The sequence below is a fragment of the Pteropus vampyrus genome, unplaced genomic scaffold (assembly GCF_000151845.1).
Source record: "Pteropus vampyrus isolate Shadow unplaced genomic scaffold, Pvam_2.0 Scaffold122, whole genome shotgun sequence".
NCBI lineage: Eukaryota > Metazoa > Chordata > Mammalia > Chiroptera > Pteropodidae > Pteropus > Pteropus vampyrus.
Window position 1 is genome coordinate 2,330,827 of NW_011888903.1, and position 11,698 is coordinate 2,342,524.

Sequence of the window (11,698 nt, forward strand, 5' to 3'; positions counted from 1 at the left end):
AGAAGGGGCTTGCTTGTGCCTGCTTTGTTCTCTGCAAGGATCACACTTACTTTAATTTTAGGTGGGGATTTGCTTTTCTCCATATTGTATGTTTATCTCATTGTCATGGTTTTAAGAGGCCTGCTTACCAAGCCTATAATATCAGTGACACGTATGTCCAGGTCAGAGGGGATGGCAAGCTGCATGTTATCTGGGGAAGCAAGACTGGGGAGAATTTTTATGGGATCTTTAAGAATGGAGTCAATTTAAAAAGAAGCACTGACAAATAAATTTATATTTCATTTCCATATTATAGCAAGTAGGAGATAATCACACAATGTAAACTGTTGGAAAATTTCATGAGATACCAAAATTGAATAACATAGTAACAAGATTATTCAAGTCCTCCTCTGCTGTATTTCTTTTAGTGAGTACTAGCAGGTGAGTATTGGAAATAGTATTCTTTATAAAGAACATAAGGGTTCCAGAGTACACATTCTAGAAAGAACAGGTCTTCTTAGCTGAACAATAATAATGCCTTACATTGCAAAGCTAAAGCTTGTTGCAGCTGATACCACTCTCATATCTGCGATCTTCATTGATCCCCTACTACCTCTTGAAGGCATCAGGGAAACTATTACCATCTCCATTGTACAGATGAAAATCAAGGATCAGATGCTTCTGCATAAATCAAATGATACACTCAAAATGGGTAATTTGAAGAGAGTTTAATAAAGGGACTATTTTTAAACGTGTGGGTGGGGTAAAGGGAAAACAGCATCTGGGAACTGCTACTCTCCTTCAATCTGAAGATGCAAAAGAGGGCAGTTAGCAGAACCCAGAGCAGGTAGCTTTAGGTGAGGGCTGCCCATAGGAGCTTTGGGTAGAAGGACTCAGCCAACCACAGCAATTTTTTTCAGGAATATATACCCCAGCCTCCTTTTCCTTGGCCCTCTGACATATTGTGGCCTCCCTTTCTTGACTGAAACTAATAGGAAGTCAGACAAGAGAGTCTGGTTGATGCTGGCCTCTAAGGTCAGCCCCTGAGGCACAGAGCAGGGCAGAGAAGATGCCGGTGGGGCTGGAATGAAAGATATCCTGCAGAGATGGTTAAGTGATTTGCTTGAGACAAAGATAGGAGGGAGCAGACACAAGATAAAAACTCAGGTCTAACACTTAGTTAAATGTCTTTCTATTACAGCTTCTGGAGGAGTAAATAAGAGTTAATAAGAGTGTGAATGTGGTGGCAAAGATTTCTCTTGCTATATTCTTTGTGAAGATGAAAATTACAATGCATTGCTGAGGCTGTGATTTTAGGAGTATCTTGACGTGGTCATTTAAACCTCAGGAATTCTAAATGGAAAATGGCTTTAAGCAAGTGATAAAATGGATGAACATATGTAACACAATAAACTACTGGCCCATCATCTCTCATGCTTTCCTTTTTAGGCTTCCATTAAGAAATTAAAATTTCAGAATTATTAGAAGGACTTTAACTGTACGTGTCATGTATGGACAATGGAGATAATAATTCTCTCTTAGCTGGCTTGCATCTGAAGAATACAGACTGAGCCAGATCCTTAAGTCTTTCCGAGCATATAAGGACTTAATAAAATCAAAGTCAGCTGCTGCAATTCCCACCTCAATGTAAACATGAAGGAGCATTTACTCTAAAGTAAGATGTTGGGAATCTTACTAAATCTGATTGACTCCTGAAAACTGAAGTTGAAGCCCATTCTTTTTCAAGAGATTCCTGTATGTGTTCATGTACTACAAATGACTTTTCGTGCAATTGTTATGCCCAGATCAAGAGTGTTCACTACCAGTGATTTTTAGGACTATCTTGTCATGGTCTTTTAAACTCCTAGAGAATGTAAGTTGAGAAGTGAGAATTTCCTTAATAAAACTCAAAGAGTATCAACTTAGACACAAAATTCGTTTGAGAGAAGTATGGGAAACTGAAAGAAATATTGGCTATTGCAGACTAGATTCATGGTTTTTGGGAGATGGTTGAGCCACTGGAAACAAACAGACAACATAAACATCAGGTAGAAGGGAAACAATGGGAAACGAAGACCAGTTCGGGGAGACCGAAATTTCCAGGAAGGGAAAGTGAGGGCTGACGATCGGATCTACCTAACTGTGATGCCTCAGGGGAGTTATTTGATTAATTAAGACGTTATTCTTATCTATAAAATAAAAAAAATAGCTTTTTTGGCCCATCTCACTGGTATTTATGAAAATCAAATGAGCCCAGAGATGTGAGAGTGTTATGCAGATTGTTTTCAGCTAAAAAAACTAAGGAATTATTTTTGCTCAACTCAAAACATTTTCCCCAGAATGTATAGAAATATACACTGCAAATTTGAAATCTAATGTTTATTAGTATGGGTGCAGTTCCAGTGGTACCTTCAAATAAAAGTTTTTCTTTGATCATATGTGGCTTGCAAATGTTTTTGGTGTTTAAGGCATAGTTCTTCTTCTTAAATCTAAGATAAGCAGAGGCTTATTGACAATTAATGACCAGTCTTTGGGTGCCATATTGGGAACCAGGACAGAGGCCCAGACATAAGTTCTAGAAGAGAAAGGATTGAGGAGCCAGAGTATCCTAGAGTGGCTGTTTACTCCCAGAAGAGGTATGACCTGGACCTCCGGAAAGAACTCTAGAGTCATCTGATTGGGTGCAAAGTGAGGATTCTGGATGGAGGACACAGCATATAAGCGGCCTCCATAGTAGATGTGGCTAAGCAGGTTGAGCCCCAGGCATGTTTCCAATCTGGCAGACTGTTGACACCCAGCCTTTCAGCTGCCTTTCCAGCTACAGCCTGCCCTGCTTCCTGAACCAGTCCCAGCAGGTCTGTTACTCTTGGAACTATCCCTCAACTGGAGACTGAGAGCCACATTTGACCCTTCCTTCACCAGACAGTCTTTGCCTATAGTTCATGTGTGCCCCAGCCTGCCTGGATCTTGGCCACTGACAGGGAACCTCATCCCATTTGTTCTTTTAACTTCATTTTTAATTTGAGGAATAGCAACTCTTTCAGATAGAGCTGTCCCTGAGATTAGCCTGTGGAAGGGCTCAGTTCTGACTCTTCCCATTCCTTCGTATAACCACCCTTCTCATTTCACTTCCTGGCCTAAACCCTCTAAAGCTCTCAGACACTGACTGGCTCACCCTGTTCACCCACATTTTTGCTTTGCCCTCACATTCAGAAAGCTCAAGGGGAATTGGAGGTTTGAGCATTTGGAGGGAGTGGGAGGCGGGTGGTGGGAGGGTAGGGGTAGGGCTTTGCACTTGCCTCCTCCCTCAGGAATCGAGGGAGGGCAGCAGCCCAAGGAGGTGGAGCAGGGTGGAGGCCTGCCTTTAGCCAGAAGAGTTTCAACTGACACACTGTGGGAACTCTGTCCTGAAAGGTGGTTTTGTAGCTTTTAAGGTTTTAGGTGGGTGTGCCTTTTGATGCTCTCTCATACCATGCCAATAATTTAATACAAGATTTAAATGGCTGGTTTAAATGCCTTGATATGCTTTATCTGTCAATGTCATTAATCTAGCATCATATTTGAAATAATATTGTTTATTCTTAGTACAAATTATTGTAGCCCATATGATGTAAGAGTCTGAAGCTGGAGAAACTGTTCAGCAAGAGTAGTTTAGGAGGAAGAAATGAAATTCAGTTTTAGATCCACCCCCATCCCCCGGCTCAGAGATGCTTCTGGAGTCAGCGGTGCATAAAAAGCAGCTGAACACAGGTGAGACCTCACCCTGAGGTCTCCTTGGAATCGTGGTTCCATGGATGAGCCACTTCTACTCCACTCATCACCGCTCATCACACCCAAAAGATGGAGCAGAATGAGGGTGGGAAATGAACATGAGATGTTGAGACTTGGTGGAGTGAGGATTAGGGGGTACGTGGTATCACAGTTAGTTTGAATACAGCTAATAAACAAAGACATAACAAATTTAAGTGAGGCTTCCACTAGAGGCTCCACAATTGAAGACACTAACAGTCTTGTCCTGCCATGAAGCCAAATTTGTTTTTTACCAACATTGCTTCCTGGAAGGGATGTTCCAGTAAGCTAAATTTTAAGCCTGCTACAAATTCATGCCTAATATAAGGTTTCTTTTCTGCAAAGGAAAATAAAACCATTTAGTCCATGAGTAGATAGAAAAGTGAATTGGAGTTTGGCGTTCACATGAAATACAAATAAAGTCATAAAATTAATGTGTGGTGAGAGACTGGCCTTTATGACAGCATTTAAGAAAATGCACCAATAATAAATTTGCTCAAAGGATAAACTATTTTTTTCCTGCCTAAAAGCCATCTGGCTGTCATCTTGAAATGAATATTTATTAAGGGAATAAAATAAAAGCATTTTAAATCCACTAAAGGAATGTATTTAAATATATATGATGACAAAAATATAATAATAGATGATGAGATGGACTGGGTTTTTAAAATACTAGAATAAATCACATTCTTCAAGAAGAATGTGTTAGGAATATGTGTTTGGCATTTAATGCACAGTTTTCTTCAATCAAGATGTGAAGTCAGTGAAGTAAGAGATGACCAATTTATGGAAATGGGGATTCCGCAGCTACTTCTGAAGAACTTCAATCCATCAATTATCCAGATGCCCAGGTTAGAAGTTCTTGATGCAGACACCCATGCATCTTAGCAGTCTCTTCTCTTGACTCTCTTTCAAGCCAATAAAGGACAAATTTTCTCTTTTCCCAAGCACCATGGGTAACTCTACTGTGGAGATGAGGACCACATTCTAGAAGCAGGAAGGGCTTTTGTGGGTTATGTGCTTCTGGGCAACCAGATTGAGTGGACCAAATCAGCCACAGTTTCAAATAGGGCTGTAATCAGCTGGAATTTCTCTGCAGAAAACTAGTAGAAACTAGTAGAAAAAAATGTTCAATAAAAGCTGTTTATGAGTATGTGTTGGTAATTTTTAATACAGCTCTCTCCCTCACCTGCTAAATTCCACGCACCCACCAGGACCCACTGCTTCTCCCTCAGAATCATCCCTTCTTTATAACCCCCCGTACCTTAATTCAGGACTTAGCCTCTCTCCCTTCTGCTATCAAATAGTGTCCGTGCCTTTAGTCCCAAAGACTGCCTCAAATTGCATGTCTAATGTTTGAAACTTCTAGTAGTTTTTTGTCACCTGCTAGGATCAAAAAAGCTCTTATCACCTGGCCTCATTTCCCTCTGTGACTTTGTCTCCATGGCTCTTCAAGCACCAGGTCCCACCCTGACGAAAGCCCAGCAGTTCCCTCTCAAACATGCCTTCCGACCCTCCCTCCTTGCCTATAACATGCTCTCCTGAGACTGTCAGAAATCTCAGAGGCCAAATGAAATACTGTCCTCCCCAAGAGCACTTCTCTCAGCCCAGCAATCACATTTCTCTGTGCTTGCACATCGATATTCTCAAATTCTGTTTAGCTTTTGTCATTGAAACCTTTAGAGTTTCTAAGAATCCCAGTTTTGGAATACAAACCCATGGTCTGAAGAGTACAGTGTTGAGACTGCTGTCCTGGAAGTCTGAGCGACATTAGCACCCATGACTGTGGCCACATGTAGGTTTATCTGGGAGCTCTGGAGGGCAGAAAGACAGCACCTGGCCCTACGATCATGACACTGTAGCTGCTCATGAAAAGCTGGCCATGTTAAACCAGTCTCGAGGGACTGATTTTTAAAACTTGAAATATTACAGGTAAATATATTCCCTTCTTTCCTTAAAAGGGGATAGAGAGAGAGGAGAGAGGGAAGAGGGGAGAGAGGAGAAAGGAATGGGGAGAGGGGAGAGGGGGAGGGGAGAAGGGAGAATTAGCCTCTAGGTGTAGCTATAACCATTATACTGTCAACATTTTGGTTACATGAGCCAGTGAGTTTCCCCTACCCACCATTTTTTCTTTTTTTGCCAGTTCTGTTAATTTGTATAGAAAGGAAAAGGGGTTTATAAACCTTTTTCTCTAATTTTTAAATTTCACGTAATGGTGGTACATCATGTCGTTAGAATATTAAGGATATCAAATGAATACTCATCAGGTAGTCCTCCCACTAAAGGGAGAAATTAATTTAAATAATAAGTACTTTTTAAAATAAAACAGACATCCATTTACTCACCCCTCAGATTTTTTCATATTCACTTCAGATCATCATTTTTTTTTAAGACATGAAACATTATAACTAAATATATTTCAGTATTTCCACAGAAGGAATTTCTTCTGGTGAATTTCCTTTCTATCTAAACTATTTTAAATTGGTTTTCTGTCACTTGAAACTGGAAAAGTTTTTAGTAATAAATATGTCTCTCTTCTCACTTAGGATAGACATCTCCAGAGCTGACAACCGTTTCTATCTCCTCTGGTTGCATCTGACAAGTTGTTTGTGCACAACAAATATTCAGTAAGAGGAACGACTGTTGTTTAATCATATGCTAAGTCACATGGTTGAAACAATGAAATATTTGGCAGTTCTTAAAAAAACCCCAACCAATTATTTCCAGAGAAAAGGTAAAAATGTCTATTATAATAGCAGGAGATTTTTTTGTTGTTGTTTGTTTCTTTGATTTTCATGGGAAGCTCTTTTTTCTATTTGAATTTTTAAGAGCAAAAAGTAGTGTTTATCCCACCAAAAGCACATGCAGCAAAAGAAAAAATAGATAAATTGGACTTTATCAAAATTAAAAATTTTGTGCATCAAATGATACTATCAACAAAATAAAAAGGCAAACCACAGAATGAGAGAAATATTTGCAAATCATAGTTCTAACAAGAGGTTACTATCCAGTATATATAAATAACTCCTACAATTCAATAACAAAAACCAAACCCAATTTAAAAGAATACATATTGCTGAATGCAAAGAACTTGAATGTATACTTCTTCAAAAAAAGATATGCAATGGCCAACATGCACATGAAAAGATGCTCAACATCACTAATCTTTAGGGAAATGGAAATCAAAACCACAATGAGATACCACTTCATACCCATTAAGATAGATATTATGAAAAACAAAAACAAAAACCTAAACAAAGTACCAAGTGTTGGTTGTTGGTGATGATGTGGAGAAATTGGAACTCTTGTGCATTATTGGTAGGAATGTAAAATCGTACAGCTGCTGTGGAACAGTATGACAGTTCCTCAAAAAGTTAAAAATAAAATTACTATATGACCCAGCATTTCTACTTTTAGATATATACTCAAAAGACTTGAAAGTAAGGACTCGAACAGATATTTGTACACCAATGTTCATATCAGTTATTATTCACAACAGCTGAGAGGTGAAAGCAACCTAAGAGTTTATCAATAGATGAATGGATAAACAAAATGTGACATATACATGCAGTGGAATATTATTCAGTCTTAAAAAAGGAATTCTGACACTACAACATGGGTAAACCTTGAAGACATTATGGTAAGGGACTAGCAAGATACAAAATAACAAATATTGTATGATTCACTTATATGATGTACCTAGAGTAGTCAGATTCATGGAGACAAAGTAGAAGGGTGGTTACCAGGGACATGGGGGAGAGGGAAATGGAGAGTTAGTGTTTGATAGGTACAAAGTTTCTGCTTGGGAAAAGTTCTAGAGATGGGTGGTGATGATGGTCGCACAACATTGTGAATGTGCTTAATGCCACTGAAATGTACCCTTTAAACTGGTAAATGGTAATTTGTATTTTACCAAAACAACAACAAAAAAGCAATGATTCTCAAGGCAAATATGTAGAGACAGATAGATTGGCGGTTACTGGGACAGTGGGTGGGAATAGGATTAACAATCAATGGGCAGGAGGATTTGTTGGATAATGAAAATGTTCTAAATTGAGTTATGGTGATGATTACACAACTTGACAAAATTTCTAAAAATCATTGAATTGTAAACTTGAAATGGGTAAATTATATGATAATTCAATGATGGTAAGAAAACCAGCAACGTTTCTAGAAATATTTCTCATAAGTATCCCAATTCTACAAAGTGTTAATAGGAGTTCTTCAAAAAAGATTTCTATGTTCAACTGTATTTAGGAAGGCATTTCCTGTTGAGAGGCTTACAAAGCACCTGAGAACGAGAAGGTCTGGGAAGGCATTAGGTAAAGAAACCTGCTTAGCCTAACCTCCCCCAGAATGTCCTAAGTGCATTTCACATGCACCCTCTTCCTTCCTCCACAGCACTCTTATTTACACCACTCTGACTAATATTCTGTGGAACACACTTTAGCAAATGCTAATAGAAATTTTAGTAGAAATCACTCAATTTGCAGGCAGCTGCTTAAGATGATTCTAATTGTTTTGTCTGGGTCCCTAAAGTTGTTTCTTGGCATTGCCATCCATGTAACCAGAGAGAATTTTTCAGCTCAGCAAGTGTAAAGAACAAAGATTGCTGAACACTCTACCAGATTGTGTCTGCCTGCTTTGCCAAAGCCAGTAGTCTTGGACATCTGTGAGTCACCACGACTTCCTCTACAGGGCAAAGAAAGGAAGAGGAAAGGCACAGACTTAGCTCTGGGGTTCCCTTAGGCATTAATTTCTCTTTAAGTACCATTCAGTTCTTGTCAGGAATATACATCCTTTTCTTGATAGGCTCATTGATGACAGCCTAAGGTAAAATATTACATAGAGACTTTTAAAGGGTCTTGTAAAGCTAACTAAGAAGAACATTTATTAAGCACCTGCTGTATGCCAGACACACTATCTCTATGTCTTATTTAACTCTCTCTGCAGCCGCTGTGCAGGTGAGAACCTGAAGCACAGAGGTTAAGAAATACACTTGTCACCTTGGGTCACACAGTGAGGCCGAGGTTCAAATATAGCCTGCGTTTTTTCCCATGAAACCACACACTGAAACTCTGGTCAGATGAAAGTCACAGATAATAGAAAAAGTAAAAAAGGCTGTATTGAGCTCTCTTCCTCAGCATTGCCTATGGAGGTAGCAGCCATCTCCTATTCGGCAACACGGCTGCCCTCAGACCCCTCGTGAAGCCTAGGTCATCAAAGAGGAGGACCAAAAAGTTCATCCAGCACCAGTCAGACTGATAGGTCAAAATTAAGTGTAACTGGCGGAAACCCAGAGACATTGACAATAGGGTGAGCAGAAAATTCAAGGGCCATGACTTGATGCCCGACATTGGTTATGGGAGTAACAAGAAAATGAAGCATATGCCGCCCAGTGGCTTTCGGAAGTTCCTAGTCCACAAGGTCAAGGAGCTTGAAGTGCTGCAGATCTGCGACAAATCTTACTGTGCTGAGATTGCTCATAACATCTCAAAGAACTGCAAAGCCTTTGTGGAAAGAGCAGCCCAGCTGGCCATCAGAGTCACCAACCCCAAAGCCAGGCTGTGCAGCGAAGAAAATGGATAGACAGCTTGTGTGCACATTGTATTTGTGTTAATTAAACAGTAAAATTCTACCAAGAAAAAAAAAGCTGTATTGACAAGGCATAATTTGGCAGATGATCCTGGGTAATGATATGTCACTCACACACACACACACACACACACACACACACACACACACAGAGAGTTAAGGTTGTGATCAGGTGACTAGCCTGGGACACAGTGAGACAGGAGAAGGACAGCAGAATGTAAGCCTGCAGCTGGTGTCCCGGGGGAGGCCACTTTGGGGAGGGGCCCACACAAGCGCACCCAAGCCAGCAGAAGTCCCAGAGTAAGTCTAGACACAGGCAGGAAGGGCTACTGAGAAGACCACAGGCCCTTATCTCCCTTATCTCCTGAACTCAGGAACTCAGAGGCTGTAATTTCCAGGAGAAATGAGAATGCCCAGAACAGAAAGCAGCTCGGACCTACGTCAGTGTGTAAACAGGCCAGCGGCACTTTCAGCCAAAGCAGGGAAGGGGTGGGATTTCCTCCTTTGTCCCCCTGGCCAGTCCAGTGGCCCTGCCGCCTTGTTGAGGCAAGAGGTCAGTCACTGCCTGCCCTCCCTCCAAAAGACTATTTGCAAGGTCATCTTCAAAACTGAGGACAAATGGACTTCCTCGGCTCCTGGCTGGTTGAGGTTACTGGACTCGGAACTGCAACTGCTCTGGCTAGCCCCTGTGCAAGCACTAGGTTAGAGCTCGGTCCATGCTGACCTTCCCAGATGGTCATGCTGTTAGCATCACTGTCTTATAATGCGCTGTGAATAATGAAGCCACTAGCAGATCACATAAGCTACCTCATTTAATGCAAGCATCCAAATATCTCTGAAATAGGTGCCCTTGCTTCATTTTATGGAAGCAGAGACTGGAAACACACAGAGGTAAGGCAACATGTTTGAGTCTCAGAGTTAATAAATGCGCTAGTGAACCCAGGTCTCTGCATGCAGAACCTGTGCTCTCCACCACGTATAGACAGGGCCAAAGTCATGTGTTTTACTTCATCACGACATTGACACAAGATCAAAGTACCGAGATCCTAAATCAATTCTTGTCCCTGTCCTGAGCACTGCCATCTGGCTGTCTGCTTCTGCACTAGTCTTTATCACAGGGGGCTCTCAGCTGCCTTCCTTGCATGAGATTTAGTCAACCCTTGCTGGCTCATCCAGTTCTGTAGCTGCGGCCACATTTCACCTGCCCAAAACCCAGAGGCCATGCTGGCACATAGTAACTGCTTAATAAATACTTATTAAATGTAACGTGCTCCTCAAAAGCATCCAAACAAATAGACTGGAAGACGTTCTAACTAAGAGGTTCCAATAACCATTACAACTACCTGTCACTGGGTACCAGGAATTTATAGGTCCACTCAGTCCTGGGCTGGGCTGGTCCCCTGTCCCTGCCTCCAGCAGTGTCCCTTCCCAGGACATTGGCTCTTCCACACATCCAGAGACAATTTTAAGGATCTTTAAAAAATATCTCTCTATATAATCTCTATTGTAGTCTTTTTCCTTACTATAAAAGTAATACATAATTTCACTGTTTATTTAATAAAGGAAAAAAGAGAAATGTATGCACAAATAAGAAAAATTAATATCACCTTGAATAACATGACTGAGCAATAATTATGGCTAACATCTGGCTTTACACTTTGAAGTGTGTTTTATCCTAAGTATGTAGGTATATTTAAAGAAATGGGTTCACATTATGTCTTGTAATGTTTTTAAAAAATACTTAAAAAAATTTCAATTACAGTTGGCATACAATATTTATTAGTTTCAAGCATACAACATGGGGATTAGAAATTTATATAACTTGCAAAGTGATCACCCTGATATCTCCATACCCACCTGCCACCATACATGGTTTTACAATATTATTGGCTCTATTCTTTATGCTACTCTTTACATTCCCATGACTATTTTGTAACTACCAATTCGTACTTCTTAATCCCTTCTCCTTTTTCACACACTCCCTCGAATCCCTCTCATCTGGCAACCATTATTTTGTTCTTTAGATTTCACATGTAAGTGAAATTGTATGGCATTTATTTTTCTTTGTCTGACTTACTCCACTCAGCACAATATCCTCTAGGTCCACCTGTGTTTGCAGATGGCAAGATTTTATTTTTTCTTAAGGTTGAATAATATTCCATTGTGTATATAAACCACCTCTTTTTTCTCTCTTTTAAAAACTTTATTTATTTTAATTAGTTTCAAGTATACAGTACATTGGTTAGACATTTATATAGTTCATAAAATGATCTCTGCAATTGCTCCCTCCTTCCCTTGACCTTCCACCTAGCCAAAGTAATGCTAACTGCATTCC

At 40.2% G+C, this 11,698-nt stretch overlaps 1 pseudogene; it reads left to right on the plus strand.

The window, feature by feature from the left end:
* The first annotated feature begins 513 nt into the window (after positions 1–513).
* LOC105296206 lies at positions 514–9,389 on the plus strand (annotated as a pseudogene).
* Positions 9,390–11,698: the final 2,309 nt, after the last annotated feature.